General features: G+C 40.5%; 1 protein-coding gene across 18 annotated transcripts in view; it reads left to right on the top strand.

Annotated features, from left to right (window-relative positions):
* Nucleotides 1-23,012, top strand: part of ENOX1 (ecto-NOX disulfide-thiol exchanger 1) — a 485,482-nt gene that overhangs the window by 94,379 nt on the left and 368,091 nt on the right. For 13 of the 18 annotated variants that reach the window (XR_010597786.1, XR_006173209.2, XM_042845284.2 and 10 more), the window contains exon 2: nt 5,195-5,268. The gene's annotated coding sequence lies outside the window, so the exon portion shown is untranslated. Of the gene's footprint in view, nt 1-5,194; nt 5,269-7,644; nt 7,712-23,012 lie in introns of all 18 variants that reach the window. The other 5 variants (XM_042845283.2, XM_065581203.1, XM_005308164.5 and 2 more) reach the window with 1 other exon arrangement.

Genomic DNA, 23,012 nt, shown 5'->3' with positions numbered 1-23,012 from the left:
CATCCCAGTTCAACCCATGTGTGCACTTAATAATGTGGAGTAAACACTATGGTAAGAGACTGGGAATAAAGAGGAGAGATATGGACACCAAGAAGGGTAAGAGAAGGGAAGACTACAGACTGATGGTAAAGTAAAGGTTACCCTTTTGGTCACCCAGGAAGTCTTCAGTTGCTCGTCATGGTACATGTACTAAGTCGCTTATACCATTTTGCAGGTGATATTTTGCTGATTTTTTACAATACCTTGAGGGGGATTTCTCTTTGTGATTCCTATATTTCTCATCTCTGAAGAACTGACAATTTTTGAGATCAAATAGAGGATGCAGAGATGTAATTCTATTGTTCATACTCCTTTATTGTGGATACTAAACTTTCAAGTCTGTCTTGTCTGCATTTAACATAAACAGTAAGAACGGCAAACAAGTATATAGCATGAATAATCCTGGAAATTGTCATATTTATAGAGATTTCTTGAATACATAGAGCAGAGTAGTGGGGGTGGGGTGGGGGCGTTATTTGTTATTGTTGTTCTTGCCTGCGTGTGTTTATGCATGTTTTAGCCTAAGCCCTGATCCCCATCCTTCCCCTCCTCCCACACAGAACATCAAATAGGATCATATGTGCCCTTTGAACACATGTTCATGCACACAGCTGGGAGTATGGGTTAAAGCGTGAGTTTTGCTGTAAGGTGTTCTCCTACCTTCCCATCTCGCAGTAAAGATGCCGCTAATGCACATGTTGTTGAGCTCGTGTTTAGATAGTTCTCCAGTGCCATCCCACAACTCTTGGGTCCTGTGTGTTCTGTCCCTTCTACCTACTCACTTCCCACGCATCTCCTATGCACTGGAAGCTATCTGCTGTGTTCAGTGCGGGGAGCCCATCAGATACGTAAAGATTATCTACCACAAGGCTAAGGATGGCAAGTCCAGCAACAATCTGTCTGCGTACCCTTACCACAAGGTATTCAACCACATATTTACCGCTGCCCTGAGCATGGAGCCTTCAGTACTGCATAACATGCTTCTAAGCAGGGCAGGTTTGATTTTTTTTATTGTTTTTGGTTTTTTTAAGACCGATGCAAAGATATAGGTGCACAAGACATCCCTTATTTCCATTGCTTCCCTGGACCCAACCCCAGTAATGACAGGCACATCTTTTGGTTGCTTGTATGGAGCCTGCAAACCAGCAGTGTCTTGAGTTCACTCCATGGGAAAATTCTAGCCCTTATCCTCACGGATGTTGTGCTAGCCACAGCATAGATGCAACTGGCTGCACTGGTATCCAGACAGGTTTGTAGGCAGCAACAGCTTGCTTTCAACCTGCCAGATGCACACTCCATCACCATCTGCAGCTGCTAAGTGTGTAATTAATCCTTCTTCTGCCAGGTGCTCTTTGGTGAGGGTATGGTTTCATAAGCCATGGCAGTAGGGGGTAAATGAGATCTTCTAAAATAATTGGGCACAAATACCCCATTGATAATCATGTTATTTGGAGGTAATAAAGTCCCTGCTTGTCCAAATAGAGAAACATCAAATCTCCTCAGCACTCTGGTGTCATGCACGTTTCCTGTACATCCCACATTGGTGTTCATGAACCTGCCTTTGTGATTGAACAAGGCCTGCAGAACAATAAGGTAGTACTCTTTGCAGTTGACATATTCATGTGCTCCTTGTGGTAGGCAAACAATGGGCACTTGAGTGTCGGCAGTGGCCCCAGTGCAGTTTGGAGGCCCCATTCTCTGAAAGTCAGTTATTATTTCAGGCACATTAGCAATGTCTACCACTTGTGGGAAAACCACAGTATTAATGGCCTCACAAACTACCACCACCACATTGACAGTTGACTTGCCAATAGTAAACTGACTATCCATCCACCTGTAGTAGTTAGGGGTAGCCAGCTTCCAGGTGGCAATAACAACCTGCTTCTGGACTGATCCAGAAGGCGGTCTTTAACTTGCGAAAATTCTGTAGCTACTGCTAGTAATTCCAGGTTTGCTTGACAATGTGATCCCACTGTGCTGTGCTAGTTGTCCTGCGTCAAAAGCACTAGTCTGTATAGGAAACCAAAGTTGCAGCATGCAACAGATATCTGCCATCTGCCGTGAATGAGTTCTCCTCTGAGTCTTGTCACCACCTTCCATTCAGAAGGAAATGCTGCTGAAATGTCACTCACCGTCTTCTAGACCCTCTGTTTGTACCCTGTTGGAATAACAGTTCAGCCACAAGTAGAAACAGCTTATCCAGTAGTTCTGGATCCATGGCTTGGCACCAGCTGGAACAGACAGAGCTGGAAGTGCCTCTGCTAAATGCTACACCCCCTACCACACACCTTTCAAGATTCAGGGGTCCTACACATGCCTATCACAACCCAGAATGCCCCAATAACAGCTATGTGGGTGAAACCAGACAATCACTATGCTCTTGAGCGATCTCACACAGGAAAATGATAAAAGACAAAAACACCCTATCACCTGTGGGTGAACACGTTTCACAAAGTGATCCCTCTGTATCTGACCTATCAGGCCTCATCCTCAAATGAAACTGCACAACACTTTCTAAAGATGAGCCTAGGAGCTTAAATTCGTCACTTTGCTAGACACTAAAAATCATGATCTTCATAAAGACACTGGATTTATGCCTTACTATGACAATCCATAATCCACTAACCCCTCTTTTTGGTCCTCTGACTATAGGGATGTTAATGGGCCACTTCACCTTGAATGGTCCCTTAGAATATGTGTTAAGTACTTATGATTAAGGCTGCGAGTCTGTCACGGAGGTCACGGAAGTCACAGATTCCGTGACTTTCTGTGACCTCTCTGACTTTTGCAGCACCTGGTTCTGGCTCAGGAGTTGCCTGAGCTGGGGCTCAGGCTAGGGGCAGGTGGCTGGGGGCTGCGGGTGGGTGCTTACCTCAGGGTGGGGGGGGACTCCCACTGACATGGCCCTGCAGCTCCTAGGCGGTGGAGGGGCCGGAGGGGGATGAGGGGAGGCTCCGCGCCACGCGGTGAATGTGCCCGCAGGCCCCGCCCCTGCAGCTGTCATTGGCTGTGGTTCTTGGCCAATGGGAGCTGTGGCAACCACCGCTTGTGCCCCTCCGTTGCCTAGGAGCTGCAGGGATGCGGCGCCGGGTGGGGAGCCCCTGCCAATCCCGCCAACCCTCCCCTCTCAGCAACAGAGGGGTCCTGGGCCACCTCCCCCAGCACCTGCGGTGCTGCCAGACCCGCCCCCCTCCCCCTCAGAGCTCCCACAGCCCCCACCCAAGTTTTAGTTACAGGTATTTTTAGTAAAAGTCAAGGGCAGGTCACGGGCTATGAATTTTTGTTTACAGCCAGTGACCAGTCCATGATTTTTACTAAAAATACCTGTGACTAAAACGTAGCCTTACTTATGATAAACTATCTGTTCAAACGTATGTTTAGCTGTGACACTTGGAGTATCTTTCCCAGACCTGAGGAAGAGCTCTGTGTAGCTCGAAAGCTTGTCTATCTCAACAACAACAGAAGTTGGTCCAATAAAAGTTATTACCTCACCCACCTGTCTTTCTAATATCCTGGGACTGACAGCTACAGCCATACTGCATTTTGCTAATTGGGCTGGCTAGCTAAGAACACATCCGCACAGAGGTCCAGGAAGGACAGACAAGTTCTTCCACAATACACCAACCAATTCCTAGGGTGGCTTAATTTAGTAAGGCATTAAGAACCCTGGGATACACCCCCAAAACATATGTAACTGCAATGTCAATGTTGATGCAACTAGATGGGTATGGGGCGTGTGCAGCTCTCTAGTGTGGAAATTTGGTGGTGGGCTTGGCAAGCATGTGCATATATCAAGGATTGGCAACCTTTGGCATGCAGACCGTCAGGGAAATCCGCTGGCGGGCCAGGATGGTTTGTTTACCTGCCGCGTCCGCAGGTTTGGCTGATTGTAGCTCCCATTGGCTGCAGTTCTCCGTTCCAGGCCAATGGGGGCTGCAGGAAGCGGCGGCCAGCACATCCCTTGGCCTGCGCCACTTCCCGCAGCCCCCATTGGCCTGGAACGGCAAACCGCGGCCAATGGGAGCTGCGATCGGCCAAACCTGCAGACGCTGCAGGTAAACAAACCGTCCTGGCCAGCCAGTGGATTTCGCTGATGGGCTGTGTGCCAAAGGTTGCCGATCCCTGGCATATACGTATGAGCCAGGACACACATACACTCTGCAGTGTAGACATACCCTTAGAAATCCTCAAGATAGTGTGGTAGACAAACTGATGAAGCCACCAGATAAGTGTTGGTACAGAATAATGACCATTCCCATGTCAGTCTGGCACTTGAACTGTTGTCTTTTCTGCTTTCTTTCTTTTTCTATCCCTTTCCATGTCAGTTAAGTCTTCTTTTGTTTGTTTCCTCCTTCTGCTACATCTTACAGTTTTAACTGTTCAGTCTTTTCTTTTTCTTCTTTCTTTAGCAACTGTATAGTAAAACTAATTTGTTTTGTCAAAGGGATTATGCACTGCAGAGTGCTGATATCTGTATCCCTGTGTCAGCATCACCAGGAAAATTTATAGAGACTCTAGATACTAATTGTGGGTAAGTGCTATCTATGCACATGCACATGCCTGAACATGTGTCTGCTTTAGGGACAGAAATATATGGAGCCAGATTATGGAATCCATAGTAGAATTGTCATTTTTAACCTTTCTTAAGGATAAAATGGCAAACAAAAATGATACCCTTTGTTGATGCATGGTTCTCTAATTCATGCTGTTGCTCTGCTGCAAATCAAAGGCAGAATATGGCTCAAATGTATGTCGGTTTGTAGGTTTTTAAATAGATTTTTATTTTCTGCCATACGACTAGCCATTGTACATATTGAATGTGTTGGTTTTATTCTATCATTACTGATAATTGTAGTAAAATTACTATTCTGAAACTTGATGTTTGCAGGAACTATCCTGTACTATTTTTGAATTCCCATAAACAAGCTTACTTAAAAGCTTTATGATACTGTATATGTCTTATATTTAATAGATTATCCCACTAGTCATCATTCTTATCTCACACAACATGCATTGCTCTACACGTAGCTGTAAAGGACAATATTTTAAACTTATTTCCAAATGGAAGTTTAGCAGAATGATTTTGCTCTGCTTTTATGCCAAAACTATTTACTTTCAATGGCACATTTTTAATGTGTATGGTTTTCCTTTGCAGATCTTGGTCACTGAACTTGAAGCAATCTTTGGATACATGCTTCTACAAACTTGGTGAAGATACACTACAAACAGGTATTGTATAGGATAACTCCAGAGTTGGTCTTACATTTTTTGGTTATCGATCTAAGTTTTTATGACTATTTATTGTAATATTGCACTTCTTAGATCCACTGAAAAATCTCAGTTGTCATTAATGGAGTAATGTGGTAGAAATGTGTATGCTACATTTTTGATAATGTATGTAGTGTTTGCATGGGAAAATAAAGAAATGCATCATGCACACGATTGTTTAGAGAGAACTGCATAGAACTAAATATACAGGTTTAATTTCAAAGTGGGCACAATTGTGGGTGTACATGAACACCTATGTGGTAGAGTTAAGATATAGCCCTGCATTTGGGCCCAGATCCTCCAAACACTGACTTAAGTTTGCTTCTGTAAGTAGTCTCGTTGATTCCAACTGGAATTATTCAAGGTAGTAACATTAAACATTTGAGTAAATGTTTGTAGAATCAGGGCTGTAGAGGGTGAAATCCTGGCCCTACTGAAGTTAATGACAAAACTCCCATTGACTTCAGTGGGGCCAGGATTTCTCCCAGAATGCCTGTGGGGAATGCACAGGCAGTTTCAAAAATGTGTACATTCATATAACTAAGCAATTATTAGCTGATTTACTCAATTAGGTCTCAAAAGTTGGGTCATGCCTTGTGACACTTGAAAATGTTGTGCTACTGGAGATGAAGAATGTGAAATGAGAAGATTTATAAGAGTTTATTCATCCAAAAGGATTTACAGAACTAGATAATCTTTCCATTTTATATCTGAAGAGAAGCAGGGGTTTTCAAAGATATGGATTTGACAAACAAACTTTATTTGATCCTGTATGAGGAGCTTAAAAGATTTAGAGGGGGAAAGGATGAATTGTTCTTATGAAATAAAAACTAGGGTCAGGTCCAGGGTGTAGTGGTCCCCCAGGCAAAGATGGGATTTGGCAGTAACCTGGTTGTTCCTTAATAGGCCCGTCTTCACATGAGTAATTGGACATAGGTGAGTCCTTATTTCTTGGGGGGCAGGATTAGAGAGGTAAATGGATTAGCAGGCTGGAAACAGAATGTCTGTACTAGCTAAAATAAGGGGGAACATCCAGGGAATGATTTACAGTGAACAAGATAACAATTGGTAAAATAAGCCTGGAATGTAAGGTGAGGTAAAGAGTAAGTTGCATATGGACAGTGCATGCTGTACAGTGATTGGTGTCGGCAGTGACCAAGCCCATCCCAAAATGTTTAATGAAATGAATAGTTTCATCTGTAGATCTTAGTGTGTTTTGAAAAGCTGGAGAAGTACCATTATCTCAATTTTCTGGAGGAAAAAATATGATTTTTTTTAATTAAAAAGAAGATTTTTTTAAAATTTAAATTGGATTTTTTATTTAAATTGAATATGTTTGTTTATAAAAATATTTACAATTAAATTTGAAATTTACAACTTATGTTAAGTCCTAAACTTGCTATAATCTATTAAAATCACTTAAATTAAATGGAAAAATAATATTAAGCAGTACATATTTGGTGCCAAATTCTAAAGAAACACCACTGAACTGGTGGAAGTCACTCGAAATCAGAGTTTGCTGAAGTGCTAAACTGGCTTTTGACAGCAGTAACCTCTTCTGCGGGTACAGAGAGAATATTTTGTGCATTACAGTGTATTCAACTGGTTTTGTTCAGTGATTAGTTCATTCAAAGTTAAGAAACCAATAGGGACTTAGGCAAAAGCAGGAAAGCTTGTTTTTCCTCTTCCAATCTGTGGATAAAATTTAGGTTTGAGAAGATGAGATCTACTAATTCTAAAATCTTGAAGCATAAGGTGACCAGAAAAACAATCTGTTCAATTCGCTAAGCACAGAAGAATAATGGTTTAGATAGATAGATAAACTGTTTAATAACTAGGTTACTTTTAAATGCATAACATGTTTTGATAAACCTTTTTTTCTTATGTATCCAGCACACTGAAGGTACTTTATTTAATTAAAAATAATAATTAAAATGCTATTTTTGTGCATTTTAATTGATTTGAAAAGAGAGCTTGACACAAATTGCAAGTAAAAATTAATCATCTAGTAAATAAGATATGCAACATTCACCATTTTCTAACATAATAAAAATGTAAAAAGTAAGAATCTGAATAAGTGCAAGTTCAGATATCTAATTACTTAAATAAACATGTATTATAGTAGTGCAGTAGTTCTATAACAACTTTTATTTAAACCTAGACCTTTCTAAGTCCTATAGTATTGACATGCATTGTCAGAGTCCTTTGAAATTTGATGCTCTTCAGGAGGGTGCAGTATAGGGATAGTGATTGAAATTTGGGATTATTCGAATTAGGGGTTTTGGAGATATAAACCCTGAAAAAAATAGCTGTTTTTCAAAAAGTTTTTTTTTGCAGAGCTAGAGATAAAACTATTGATGTGATGCAGGTCAAAACCATCTCAATCTGTGAAGTTTTACCCAAGGTAGTGTATGACACCCACTAAATCTTTGGGGGCCCCAATCTGAGCATAGTATGTAAGAACATGTTTGCTTCTTTGCTTGCATAGATGTGTAGTCCAGAAGGATTGTATTGTGCATGCACCAATAAAGAAAAAAAACCTTGAGAGGATTTCTATGCAGCCACTTTGTACTTACCTGGTTAGTTTGAGGGAATGTGCCAATGCTACTGCCTCTGGTGAACATCCCACCATTGACATTTCTAATCTGTACACCTGTGCAATAAAGATTTAATAATTCATAGCTTGCTGCAAATTGTCTCTGTTATAATGTGTTTTCATTTTATGGGGAGGTTTGCTGTGAACAGAGCAGAATATTTTTGTTTCATCAGATGGGGAGGAGCCAAAGACAGCAATTGGTGTGTATATGGGGGTGGAGGGTGGCAGGACAAGGACAGGGAGTGGAGTTGTGGCTGCAGAGGGGTTGGGCAATGAAGATGGGTGGTAGGCAAGTTTTGGACTGGTTGTTTGAGGAAATATCTGTATTGTAAGCCCCTGAGGAGCTGGGAAGGGAGGGAGTGGCTACTTGCTGAACTCAGGGTAGGTTAATGTGGTGTTTTCAAAGACACATAACATGGAGGTTTGGAACTGACAGTGCAGGTACCTTGACCACTGAAAGAGAAGAAATATGTGTGCTACCATATTTCCAATGTGTGGATTCTGGGTGATTCCTGGATCATGAGGTTGCAAAAGTTTGTGAGAGAGCAAGGGGTATAGCATGACATGGGGACTGCTAACTGCAGGCTGATTTTGGAGGAGAGCGGTGGCCTGCGTTAGCATCATATTTTACCCACTCTGCAACATTTACGTGGTGCCGTAAGAAGTTGTGATCTACTGGACATTGGGTGAGTCACTCGGGCAGAAATGATCTGGGACTTATTCCTGGTATACACATCAAATTATGTCTGAGAGCATATTTGGACTGCATCAGAGATTTGTGTCCAAGAGCAGTGATGGCTTTCTCTGACTTGTCTGAGCGTCTACATAATTGCCTCAGTGACAATATGAAAGCTATTAATAAGTTCTAGAAGAACATTTTTGGGGAAATTTGAGGGTTCATGGTGTCACAGTTCAGGGCCACTGCACCTTCCTTCCCCCTCCCTGGCCCAGCAAGGGCACCCACTCTTGGGCAGAGAAATGAGCCCCTCCCTCCTGACCAGGGTATTTCCAGGCTGCACAGTTCCCTGCCTGCACTGTGAATTCCCCAGCAAGTCAGACTGCCTAAGCAGGCCTCCTTTCCCTTCTTCTCAGATGCTATAAACAGTGTCACTGCCCATGGTTTAAGGTTACCACGCAGCTTTTTCTAAGCAAGCACATTTATTTTTAAGGGACAAGCATTACAGAAAAAACATGTTAAAACAATAAAAGAACCTACATGCATGTTAAGTTTACCAGAGATCATCCACCACCTCTCTCCACAAGGGCTTGGGTAGGTGTCAGTCCTTCCTTAAGGATTGGTGCCTGCCCTTTGGACAGAAAGTCCTTTCCATTTGCTGGATCAGAATGAAGGCCCCGAGTCAGTTTAAACTCTGGCTATTTATCCAAAAGTCCTTTCATTGTCTGTTGGTCTCTGGCGAATCCAGTTTGAACCAGGATCGTTTGAAACTTGCCAAGGAGGTGTTACCTCTTTTGAGGTGTTACAATCTAAGTGAATTTGCCTAAGCCACTCCTCCCACCCCTGTTCTTAGACCCTGGAGAGGCTGTGGTTACCACACTTCCCCAGGGAATTACACGCAATCCCTGGATTCTGTTGCATTCTGGAGGTACACATGCGGCTCTTCCCCTTACTCACACATGTCAGAGTCTGCAAACATACATCTCCTCATATAATCACGGCTCTGTCACACACCTCCAAGTAATCCATGTGTGTTGCAGGCCCAACTTCTGCCTCCACTATTTAGTGTAAGAACACCTAATACACTGACTGCACCTGGATTGTATATAAATAATTTCCATTGGTTACTGCCAGCTGCAGGAGAACAGAGGGAAGATGATGTGGGCAACTGATTCTTTTTTTTTTCCTTTTTGTCCTTTTAGTGTTAGACAGAATCCTCTGGGTGAGCGTGAATGGGGGGTGTGTGTGTAAAAGGAGTTAGAGAGCCTGTACATCTCAGCAACTGTGGCGTTGGCAAAGGAAAGTCCTGCACTTAGGAAGGAAGAATCCCATGCACTGCTACAGCCTGGGGACTGACTGGCTAAGCAGCAGTTCTACAGAAAAGGACCTGAGGATTACAGTGGATGAGAAACTGGACATGAGTCAGCAGTGTGCCCTTGTTGCAAAGAAGGCCAATGGCATATTGGGCTGTATTAGCAGGAGCATTGCCAGCAGATTGAGGGAAGTGATTATTCCTCTCTATTCGGCACTGGTGAGGCCACACCTGGAGTATTGCGTCCAGTTTTGGTCCCCCCACTACAGAAGGGATGTGGACAAATTGGAGAGAGTTCAGTGGAGGGCAATGAAAATGATTAGGGGGCTAGGACACATGACTTACAAGGAGAGGCTGAAGGAACTGGGGTTATTTAGTCTGCAGAACAGAAGAGTGAGGGGGGATTTGATAGCAGCCCTCAAAGAGGATGGAGCTAGGCTGTTCTCTGTGGTGGCAGATGACAGAACAAGAAGCAATGGTCTCAAGTTGCAATGGGGGAGATCTAGGTTGGATATTAGGAAACACTATTTCACGAGGAGGGTGGTGAAGCGAAGCACTGGAATGGGTTATTTAGGGAGGTGATGGAATCTCCATCCTTAGAGGTTTTTACGGCCCGGCTTGACAAAGCCCTGGCTGGGATGATTTAGTTGGGGTGGGTCCTGCTTTGAACAGGGGATTGGACTCGATGACATCCTGAGGTCTCTTCCAACCCTGATATTCTATGATTCTATGAAAGGTATGTGTGTGAATGGGTCTAATAGTGTGTTGCTGAAAGAGGGCAGAGTTAAGGTTGCATGGACAACTTTAACTGTGCATTTGCTGGTTTTCAGAAGTTTGTTTTGCTCAACTCAGTGTTCTGCAAGGGTATGATATACCACCAAGCACCTTAACTCTGCATTAACGTAGTTTTTGGCCATAGAATAGATATAGTGTACCCTTCTGGTTTGCAAAAAGAAGCACCATATTTAGTGTAAAAAGTATATTTGGTTGCACATCAATGTGTTTTAATGCTTACCAACTAATGAGACTCAACCTTTCTTTAGGAAAATAACTAAAAGGTACAAATACAGATCAATGAGTAAAATCGAGGATTTAAATCAAGGTTTTCTGTTTGCTGATTTTAAAGCATGATTAAAATTGGTGATTTAAATGCATTTGATTTTAATCAATATACCCTGATGAATGGGGGAACCTCAGACAGCAAGAGACCAAGTGTCTTGCCCAGGGTGATACAGTGAGATAATTTCAGAGCCAGCAAAAAACTCTCAGTCCTTTGCTGCCAGAATTCTAGCTGTAAGGCAGCTGGTACAACAGATCCTGAAATGCAAATTTTTCTGATTGTGTCTCCCTCATACTTCCAGGCTCTCGTCACTTCTTTCCTTTTCCTTACTTCTCTCCTTTTCATCTGTTCCATCTTCATGTTGTGCCTTTGTTCTATAATTTGTTTTTCTTCCCTGTTTATTTTGCCTTTTCACATCTTTAGTGTTTTCCTTGCCTTTTTAATTCATTTTGGGTCTCCGGGGGGTCAGCAGCAGTAGTGTTATACATGGGAGGGGTTGCGGATGAAAGATGGAAATTCACTAGACCCAGTTTCCTTTTATATATATATATACACACACACACATACACACACACACTCTTCATGGAGCCTGTTCTAAAAGGAAACTTGCAAGCATTCTTGTAAGTTTCCCTTTGCATTCAGCTCTGTTGGGTGTCCCCTTTGACTTTGTGCCTTATGGGCACCTGCTTTGCAGTTTATGTCTAAACCTAACTGGAATAAGAACAAACTTGAACCTTATCCTATTCCTAAATAGAACTTAAACCTTTATTAAATTCTATACAGTGATCCTAGTGTTGTCTCTAATGTGACCCATACTTAGGCATGCACAAGCAGATATATACTAATAGGGATGCTACTTTGTCTGGACTATGTTTTGTTTTGCCTTGTGTGTCTGTGCTGGGGCTGTAGCAGAACTCCTGGAGCAGTAGGAGTAGCTCTGACCTAGAAGTTCCAGTTGTGAGTAGGGGAACAGGCAGCCATGGTTCATCTGTGGACCTGCAGTCCTAGAATGTCGGCAAAATGGCCTTTTCCTGCCTTCCTTCTACTCACTGATGCCCTTTCCCAGAGTGAGGTGAGTTGCTCTCCTTTTCTTACTGTGCTGTGCATCACCCTCAGTTACTGAGAATTATGCTTTAAGTTTTACAGAGATACAATGTGCCAGAAGTAAAGCACTAAGCGATGTATGACTTCTCTGGCTTAGTTAATTTTCCATTGCTCCTGGGAACTACTGACTGCATGCACACAGCTGTTTGGGCACCACCCAGTGACAAAGTGATTCTTCACAAATAGCAAGCCTATAAAGCCATCAGTATTCAGGCTGTAGTGTATGAGATGCCAAGTACTGATGAGGAAGCCAAATTCTCTGAATCCTGTCATTTTGCCCAAGATTCCAGGAAGGAATGATTACATATGTGCACACATTCTTTGACAATCTACCAGGCATAGAGTATTTGTAAACGTAACCTCCAATGGAAAAATGGATTTGTATGATTTTTTTTTAAACTAACAGTGGTTGTGTAAAAGTGCATTCCCATTTGACTCTTTGTCTGAAGTACTTTAAAAGTGAATGGGATGCACTTTAGTGTTTATGGCACGTAAGTTTGTCAGGAACATGAAAGAAAAAATAAAAGATATTGTGTCAAATTGACCTCAGTTTATGTCAGCATAGTCCTGGTGGAGTGCCCTGATGGCAAACTCTTTTGCAAGGGTTCAGGTTATGGTGGCAGGCAGTAGCTGTAACTAATCTAGTTGATGGGAAGGGTGGATGTGATCAGCCAATGCAGTTCTAAATTGACAGCTCAGACTTTTTGAAAAGGCGCATAGCCAGTTTAGCCAGGGAATGCCCCAATTCAGCAGTTTCCCTCAAGGTTCCTATTGGCAGAGTTCTAGCAGGAATAAAAATATCCCCACTTGCTGGAAAGGGAATACAGAGTGATGATGCCTTCCCTTCCCATTGGCCATAGAAGACTTAGATGGCATAAGATGGTGTACTTGGTCTGTTATTTTTTGAAATTAGCTAGCAAGAGACTGAAGTTTAATGCATGGAACACTTGTTTGTTTAAATCAAATATAGATCAGAAAATGCCTCGACTGTTCATAGATGCACTTGTTACAAAGGAAAGGGTGTTGTCAGCCTTACTGGGCACTTGCAGAGTTAAATTGCTAAAAATTATTAAGTGAAGAATCTGGTCATTTTTAGGGGGGAAATCTGTGTTTCATCTGTGAAAGCCTGTGCAAAACAACAGAAGAGTTGAAAAATTGACTCTTGTAACCTTGGAAATGTAACAGGCATGTTTTTACTGTAGCTAAATCTGAAATATTAAACCCCAAACTGATGTTAAATTGTGACCGATTGACAGAAGCCGGGAAATTCAAGCTTGGGACTGACATTTGGTTGGCTCAGGGAATCAGATGAAGTGTGAGTTTAGGCAGCTTTTCAAAGAGCATATTAATGTCCTCAGTTGAGTGAGACTACTTGCTATCTTGTAATTTTTTGTAATCTGTCCTAAGTTTTCTGAGTGGAGTCTAACCTGTAGTCACAAGGCTGAATCCTGAGCCCGGCTCTGGCCATTTTGCATTCTCCAGTGGTGCATGCTGGTCAGAAAAATGGCAGATCTTCCTGGGTAGCATGTGTAAAATCTGTGTATCTGATTCTTACACCACCTCCAGCCCCTTCTTGGCCTCTGGCGTAAGGCGGTCCTGAGGGTGGGGAGAATGAGGGATGGCCATAGAACCGTAGTTTGTGCTCGAGCTCTTGGGGCCATATCCAACTGGATATAGTTTAGAACAAACTTGAGGCTGCTGCAGTCTACAACAGGGGCTGAAACAGACCCCAGCCAGCCCAATAATAGAGAAGCTGAAAACAGCTTCTTTCTTCCCTGCCATCCAGATGTACCAAGCTCTTACCTTGAGTCCTGATCCAAACAACTCCCTTTCACTTCAGTGGGCTTTGAACAAGGCTCCTGGTGCACCTGGGGATTGAGGCAACACTGTATTTTAGTTAATGTCAATGGGCAGTAGTAGTTTTGAAAGTTTGTTTAGATAAAGCATCAGTTTCTGCAGGTTTCCCATGATTTGTGATTTACCCTTTGCTTTCTAAAATAGGCAACAGTTCTTTATTTTCTATCAGAGAGTATATTTCTGCTGTGATGTACCCTATATTTAACAAAGCTGTGCAAAAAATATTACCTGTTGACAATTTTGTTTATCTTATGCTGTACTTTTTGGTTTAGGTGTTGCAAATATTTGTCTCTGTTAGCAATGCTAGAAAGTGTGTTTAGAGTGGATGATTACAAGCAGCAGTACTTGGTTTAGTAATTCAAGTCTGAAAGCAATTCTTCCCTATGATTCACAGGAACAATTGTGGGCGAGTCACAGTGTGAAATACGCCGTATTTTATCAAGTAACCTACTATACTATAAATTGAAGATGTCAGTACTGCATTACACAACTGTCAGACTTTAAATTAGAGCACTAAATAGGAACTTAGAAATTGTCTTGGTTAATATTGCTTACCATTTATAGTTCTAGTGAAACCAAACACAGATTTCATTTTGAACTAAGAAAAGTAAAGGAAAATGAGTAGAGTCCTTCTACTTCTGCAACTTGATTATTAAGGTGTGCATATAGTAAATGTACGGTACCATCATGGAGCAAGTGAATTTAGATCACCTAGTAAAATCCAGGTAACTGGATTATTATGTAACTTCACCAATCATACATGTTTCTCAATGACAATCTCTCATTCTGTAAACAGTTACTGTGTGTCATGCATGCATGGTGGTGCATGTAATGCAATATATTTACACACTTAATGTAGATAATGAAAGGATTCTTACACGACAATTCAAGGAACTGATACAAAGTAATTGCTTAACAAGTGTGATTATCTACTAATTCTATTGCACCTTTGCACTCTGTGTATTTGGGGATATTTTGGGGCTGTCTCTTAAAATAGAGTGTAAGTATACATACTCATACTCTACATACTTTCTATATAGATATTGATCTTGTATATATTCTGGCCCCAATGTATCACAGTGATATATGTTGATATTTAATTCATTATGTTATGATTGGATCCATATTATTCTAGTCACTGTGGTTAACATAGGACACAAGTAACACATTGTTTTGTGTGAAGACAGTCTGCTAACCATAGGGTGCCATAAATTGGTCACTGGCAGTAAGTCACTTCGATGATGACGAACCATAGCTAATGTCAACTTTTTGAACAGCTTACTCTTTCTGCCCTTGAAAACTGCCTCTTGCTGAAGCTAAATTTGAAAATGTAAATATGATGTGATTTGTTTATTGTCATGTGATTTAATTAGGCCAATAGATGGAGGCAAAGAAAAATTAGACAATTAAAAACATTTAAAAATGGAACCACTTTTTGGAGAAATTCTCTATCTGTAGAGTTTTGAGAAATCGAGCGTTTTTATTCTTGGAAATAGAGAGGGATGAAAAGTGGGCTCACAAGGTAATGCTGGTTACAGCTTCAATTATGGAAAGATTACATATCTCCATAATTACCGTTATATTAACAGAAAGTTTTCAGTTATTTATTTTGAAGTGTTCTTTGTTTACAAACCATCAAAAGTGTTCTAAAGTTTGAAAATCACTGGCCTCTTATCATGGGTCTATGGTAAAGAATAAGTTTCAGCTTAATATTGCAGATATGCTCTGACCTACCTGGGGAAGAGCAAAGGTTGATTAAATTCACAAAATAAGGTTCTTTCCAGTTTTCTAAATATGTTGCTCGGCTTAAAATTAATGCAGTTGTTTACTAGTCACACACATGCTAATGAATCCTGATAGTCTACATCGGCCCATTGTGAAGAACTTCACTGTCATCTCCATTATTACCCTGGCATTTTCCCGAAAAGGAAATAATTACTCTAGTGTTTATACATGTAAAGCAAAATGCTTTTGGATTTTTTTAATACATTCAATTTCAGTTACCATTAATTTAATTACATTTAATTAGTAAGACTATAAAAGAGCCACTGTATTTTTGCAAGCCTGTTTTCTAAACTTAAATCCCTAAGAGACCTGGGAGAAACTGATTGTGTTAAACAACAGTTGAATAGGTTTGGGGGCAAAAAAAGAGACTATTGTACTGAAGCTGAGGGCTGAGTTTCCAAATGAGGGTCTATTATATTATGTAAGAATGAACTCTTAGGAAAACATTTACAAAAATGTAGATTAAAAGAGTTTGGGTGTTAATATGATTATTCTTTTTAGGTTTGGAGTCAATATTAACTATGTGCAGCCAGTAGCCTCTGCCAATAATGAAAATAAAATATTTATATTAGTAAATTCATTTAAACTGAAAAATATTGAAATGTTTTTAATATGCCAAGTGATAGTGGTTTGTAAAAACTCAGGTTATTTTACAATTATAATGATCAACAATTGTGGGTATATCTTTACGTTCAAAAAGAATGGACTGGGATGTTAAATAGTGGCTAGCTTTATCCCTCCAAGTTTTTTTTTTTTTTTTTTTTTTTAAGCTTTGTCGAGTCCTGGGTAAGAATCCCCCTTGACTTGCAAGACAGACACAGCTGTAACATGAGGAGGGATAGATGGAGCACCAGTCTAGCTGAAGAGATTTCTGGCCTAAGGCTATTTCAGGCAGGAAAATGGATACTCTGTTTAAAAAAAAAAAAAAAAAAACCTACAGGGCAATGTTAAGCTATTTGCAGACAGCTGCATGTTCAGCCTTTTTGGACAGTATGGTTAAGTGGTTAATTAAGTGGACAAGTCAAATCTCAGCAGGCCCTCAGGGAGAAGGCTGCCAGTACCTCAGCTTCCCATGAAAATTTTGGCAGCTGTGGTTCTGATGCCATAGCAATCTCATCTTGCAGAGTAGCTATGTGTATGATCTTCTGATACGGCTTCTAAAACCAATTTTATTGGATTTCCCCCAATCGCGGCCACCCACAGGCAAACGTTTAAAAAAAATGCAACTTTTGAAACCAAAATTCCACTGCAGCGTACTTTTTGTATTTTTCCCCATAGTACATAACTAATAACATACTTGTGAATAAGTGAAGATTGTTCTTATAATTGCCCTGACCCTCTTACTGAATTCATTCAGTGACACAAGCTGTAGATTATGACCTAACAATTGTTTCCTTGACGACAAATTGAAGTACTACAAGCAGCATGTTGAGGCATCAGTGGATGAATCAGGTAAGAGCGGGAGGTTGATTAAAGAAGGAGAAACTGCCTACTTTCACAAAGGAATCAGTATTGAAGGGGAAACATTTGTAGGAGCGTGGCCCAGAGCCTTAATGAAACATGATAACACACCTAGAGTTTTAGGTGCTTCCAAGGTGCACCCAGTATCCCCATGTTATCTAAGTACAGAAGAATCTGTGTGTATCTTGGAACTGGGGACACTTTGCAAGTAACTAAACGAATAAATAGTTGGGACTAGTTCTTCATCTTCAGTGGAGCTACACCCAATTTCACCAGGTGAGGATCTGGCCCAATGAATTTAACTGCAAGAAACTGAGGGTATCAGTGTATTTCCTGACCCACATTCCACCAAATAATTCATCAGTAGGCTTGTAAACTCTTTTGCACAGGGATACTGTATTTCTTTGTAATTGTACAGTAGCTAGTACAATGGGGCCTCTGAGTTCTGCAATATTGAATATATAATAAAGCTTTTTTAAGTACATTCTGTAGCATACAGCACTGTAGAACACAGTCATTTTAATTAAGGTTTATTGTGTCAATATTTGCATCTTGAAAGGTCTTTGCACAATTAGTACCATAAAGTGGATCTGGTTCTGATCTCACACTAGCATAAATCTGGAATAACTCAATTAAAATTAGTGGAGTTGCGCCAGTTTTATAGTACAAGAGAGATCAGAATCAAGCCCAGTCATTTCAGTGGGGATTTTCAGATCAAAAGTCATCTTTACAAAAAACCCCAAATTACAATGTTACACGATATACTGTATCACAACAGCTTTAAGGGAATATGTAGTTATTTGGGGTAAATGTTTCAGGATTAACAAAAAAAACAACCAACCCTCAGCACTTACCGCAATAAGAGTTAATTTCATTCTCATCATGAGAGCTTGCATTGGGAATATTGTGCATTGCCTTAGCTCAGATGTTATTTCCAATAAATATGGAAATAATGGCTCACAGTGCTGCAACCTGTTAGGAGATCTCGTGGGAAATCTCATAAGATTACGTGATGGGTTTGAAATTAATCCATGTCCCCACTGTATTTACACAATATACCATTGTTTCTCTGCCTGCTCACAGGGAAAGGTAAACACTACAGTCCTAAATTGTTAGGGAACCTGCAGCAATAAATTCTCCCAGTAGGAACTAAATTTCTTTGTATTAAAGCAAGCAATAGACAAAATAGATTATGTACCTTTTTTATACTATGGACATTAGGCATACCGCTGTTTGTCCTTTTAAATTACAGTTTGTAACTCTCTTATTTGCATCACTTTCTGCAGATATTAATTTGCATTATCCTCATCAAAATCTGAAGGAAATAAAGAAGGATTAAAAGTGAATGGAGAGCATCTTCCTTTTATTAGTGGATGTTGCCCAGCCGTGTACCTAACATCTGTCATTCTTAGCCTGCTTCTGTTCAGGTTTGCAGGGCTGTAACTCTTTTAGCCAAACCAATCTCCCCATTGACTTTACCAAGGTGCAGTGGGGATTATCAAGCCAGAGATATTTTGTCAGACCTGTACCCAGTGAATCACCCTGTGACACTGGCTGACCAGGTGCCAGCTCTTGCCACGGTTTTAGGCCTTAGCCAAGCACTGACAGATTCATTGCTAAAAACCAGTCTGTTTCACATAAGAATGTAAGAACGGCCATACTGGGTCAGACCAAAGGTCTATTTAGCCCAGTATCCTGTCTTCCAACAGTGGCCAATGCCAGGTGCCCCAGAGGGAATGAACAGGTAATCATCAAGTGATCCATTCCCCGTCGCTCATTCCCAGCTTCTGCAAACAGAGGCTAGGGATACCATCCCTGCCCATCCTGGCTAATAGCCATTGATGGCCCTATCCTCCATGAATTTATCTAGTTCTTTTTTGAACCCTGTTATAGTCTTGGCCTTCACAACATCCTCTGGCAAAGAGTGCCACAGGTTGATTGTGCGTTGTGTGAAGAAATACTTCCTTTTGTTTGTTTTAAACCTGCTGCTTATCAATTTCATTTGTTGACCCCTAGTTCTTATGTTATGAGAAGGAGTAAATAACATTTCCTTATTCACTTTCTCTACACCAGTCATGGTTTTATAGACTTCTATCATATCCCCCATTAGTTGTCTCTTTTCCAAGCTGAAAAATCCCAGTTTTATTAATCTCTCCTCACATGGAAGCCGTTCCATACCCCTAATAATCTTTGTTGCCCTTTTCTGAACCTTTTCCAATTCCAATATATCGTTTTCGATATGGGGTGACCACATCTGCACACAGTATTCAAGATGTGGGTGTACTATGGATTTATATAGAGGCAATATGATATTTTCTGCCTTCTTATCTATCCCATTCTTAATGACTCCCAACATTCTGTTCGCTTTTTTGACTGCCACTGCACATTAAGTGGATGTTTTCAGAGAACTATCCACAGTGACTCCAAAATCTCTTTTTTGAATAGTAACAGCTAATTTATCTATAGTTGAGATTGTTTTCCCATGTGCATTACTTTGCAGTTAATTAACATTAAATTTAATCTGCCATTTTGTTGCCCAGTCATGCAGTTTTGTGAGATCCTTTTGTAGCTCTTTGCAGTCTGGCTTGGACTTAATTATCTCAAGTAGTTTTGTATCATCTGCAAATTTTGCCACCTCACCTGTGTTAGAATGGTTAAAATGGGTATTGGACTTATAACAATGTGTTTAGATTTCATAAAGTGCTTGTAAATTGCTGCATGGATGACTCTCAATTATAATTTCTTTATCAAATGCTATAAGATAATATTTAAGTTTTTGCTTTATGACAGTAAAAAATATTCACTCTGAAACTGAGAACCTAGTCAGGAGGGATTGTCTCCTAACCATCAAAAAAGGCCTATCAAAACTAAATGGGCCATTGGGGGACATCTCAATACAAAGACTTTGATTTCCCTTTCACACCCATGAAGAGGCTACATGCGAAAGGGTTTGTCCCATCAACTTGAATTCTGGAAGAAGGAAACAAACATAGCTGTCAAGAAAATTTTTCATCTCTCTTCTGCTGTTTGGACTCTCATGGAGCTGGAGCTACAGAACAGAAGCAGAGATCCCTCTGGGTCAACCGAGGTTAGCCCTAAGGACATTCAGAGCTGACATATTGCTACAACTCTGTCACCTTTTAAAACCATAGACTGTAACTCATTTGTTTATGTATGCTTGCCTACTTTAACCTTGTTATAACTCTCTCATTTCTTTTTCCTAGTTAATAAATCTTTAGTTAGTTTATTACAGAACTGGTTACAAGTATTGTCTTTGGTGAGAGATCTAAGGTACAAATTGACCTGGGTAAATGACTAGTCTCTTGGGACTGGGAGCAACCTGAATATTTTGTGATTTTTGGTGTATAGCAACCAGCTAGCACTAAGTCCAGCTTGCCTGGGTGGCAAGACACACTGGAGTGCCCAAGGGGACTGTCTGTGAATCCACAATAAGACTATTATAGTGCTTCAGGAGTTCACATTTGTTACTGGGTTGGTAAAATCTAGTGATAGAACAGACAACCAGTTTGGGGTCTCTGCCCTGGTACATGACAGTCTCCCCTGAGCAAACGTGCTGGAACTAGGGGTGCTAAGGGTGCTGCCGCACCCCTGGCTTGAAGTGGTTTCCATTATATACAGGGTTTACAATTTGGTTCAATGGCTCCCAGCACCCTCACTATACAAATTGTTCCCAGCACCCCTGCCCTGAGGTTGACACTCATAGTCATGAGCCACACTAGACAGCGTGACTGACCCAACAAGCATATGACAGTCCCCAGCTTCTGGGTTAGTATCTAACAGTGAATATTGGCTGATCTTGATCCAATAAGCTAATAAATATTCATGAAGCTGTTAAGAATTTTAAAGGCAAAATAAGGGTGATATATGTCTGGCTTCCTTCCTTTGACCTGAGCTATCCTGGAGCTTTCTCTCTTCCCATTACAAATTTCTTTCCTTTTCCAGTAGCACCATGTTCTGTTCTGGAGCCTTTCCAGCTCCTTCTGTAAATTCCTTCTCGTCCCTGAAAAAGAATTCCCTACCCTTCATCAGCTCTCCTGGATCTTCTCTATTGGCTTTTCTCCTTTCCCTGATTACTTCTCGGCCTATGCAATTTCCTTTTCTTTGTTCCTTTTCTCTTTCCCTCCCTCTTAAGTAAACCCAATATTACCTTTGAATGACCATCAGCTGCAGAAGAACAGACAAAAATGAAGTGATCAGGCAAATCCATTTCTTAACTGACTAGAAAACATGTGTGCAATCTCGTTTATAAATCAAGATAGTTCAAGAAAAATTTAGATACAGGCATAAACCGTCTTTGCAGCTACACAGAGCTCTTCTTCAGATCTGCAGAAGACCGGAAGAAGAGCTCTGTGTAAGCTCCAAAGCTTTTCTCTCTCACTAGCAGAAGTTGGTCCAATAAAAGATATTACCTCACCCACCTTGTCTCTCTAATGTCTTGGGACCAGCACAGCTACAACACTGCACACAACAGCAGCTCTAATTGAAAAAGTAAAAATTGGACTTGCTTACTTAGCAGAACTGACATTGTGTATATCCAGGAGTCAGATCTGCTGAGATTATTGTCAAAATATGATGCATACATGGCTCCCTTTTATTATTCTTACTGAAGAAGAAGCTGGGTGGAAAAAAAACGTATTCCACTAACTTTGCCCATATTAAGACTTTATAGATTGCCATCTGCTTTGACTTATTCACTTTTTGTAAACCTTCAGTGTGTATTTTACAACAGTCTCTCTTTATATTTGTACCGTCTGTCTGTGAACCATATGAGTAGCTTCCCTGTGTTTTGTTGTTCTTGGCAGCCATATACCTGGGAAATCTTGATTTTTACAGTTCACTTGTATCTTAATTTTTTTTCCCTTGGGGGTTTTATTGCTTTCTTTCTGTTAACGCTGCTGAGCTAACAAAGCTAATGTGGAGTGAGGTACAAGATTCTACTCCATCTTCTTTCTGCTGTTGGTTTATTATGCATCACCAACAGGATTGTTTACTAAATTGCAATCAACTAATCCTATAATACTATTAAAGAGCAAAAGGGTTACACAGGTTCCTCTGAGAGCACAACGCCAAGACCGTGGGGTTTCAGAAGTATTGCTGTGGGCCTGAGGAATTCTCATTACCGGCAATGATGCAAAAGATGGAAGGAACTCAGCTTGACTCTCAGAGCCAACATAGAGTTAGTGGGGCTGGGAGTTCAGAAAAAATCATATTGTTTAGTTTACAAGTGAAATAATTTCCAGTTGAATTGTGTTTCACTCTTTTATATATAGAGAAATTTAATAATTTAAAGGTGTTTCCTCACATATCTGAGTTACTGAAGAAATATGAACCTGAATTGTACTTCTGTGTTTAAAGTACAGCTTGAAAATTATGTTGAACACACACTTATTTATCCATTTGTCAGTTATAGCAAATTTAATACTACACTATGTGCACCTAAACCTTTATAACTGAGTGTTTTCTGAAGTCTGGTTACACGGAAGTCCCACAGAAGATGTGCTGTTAAAAAAAAAAAACATTTTTGGCTTCATGTACTATAATGTGTATTTGTTCAAACAAAGAAATGCTTATCTGTTGAAATGATAGCAGTGATATATTACTTTGGCTTTCATGCTTACCTACTATTTCCTTTTTGGCATTAAATCCTTGGCTGAATCAATTGAATAGATAGACTCAAAAAAGTTAACTTGATGCCTTTTCCAGCAGAGCTTCTATAACTGGCGATAAAAAGGAAAATTAGGCATCCAAGGGGCCATCTAGTATAGGTTAGACGTCACTGACTAGATAAAGGACTGTAGCGTTTACCTTTTCTTTTTCTAACTGTATTAATTTC

Source organism: Chrysemys picta, chromosome 1 (genome assembly GCF_011386835.1).
Source record: "Chrysemys picta bellii isolate R12L10 chromosome 1, ASM1138683v2, whole genome shotgun sequence".
Taxonomy (NCBI): domain Eukaryota; kingdom Metazoa; phylum Chordata; order Testudines; family Emydidae; genus Chrysemys; species Chrysemys picta.
The sequence above is the reverse complement of the archived record's forward strand: the minus strand, read 5'-3'. Positions and strand labels throughout refer to the sequence as shown.